Raw genomic sequence first — 281 nt, 5'->3', positions numbered from 1 at the left:
CGAGGACGTAAGCGATCCGACCGACGAGCAGGGATCGACTCACGAGCAGGGCCCGGAGACCAAGGATCATACAGAAAACGGCCGGAGCAAGGACTCACCCGACGGTGACAATGCCGATGCTGTGTTGGAAACGACCGCCACAGAACGATTCGTGCTTGAGAAGATCGTAGTGCCAGAAGGCTTGCGAAAGCGAGTTATACGGGACGACACCCCGTCAGAAGCTGAGAAGAACCAGCTTGGAGAACGAATGAAAAAAACGTCACACAGGCTTACGTTTGTGG

Source organism: Plasmopara halstedii (genome assembly GCF_900000015.1).
Source record: "Plasmopara halstedii genome assembly, contig: Scaffold_650, whole genome shotgun sequence".
NCBI lineage: Eukaryota > Oomycota > Peronosporomycetes > Peronosporales > Peronosporaceae > Plasmopara > Plasmopara halstedii.
This window is presented reverse-complemented; position numbering follows the sequence as displayed.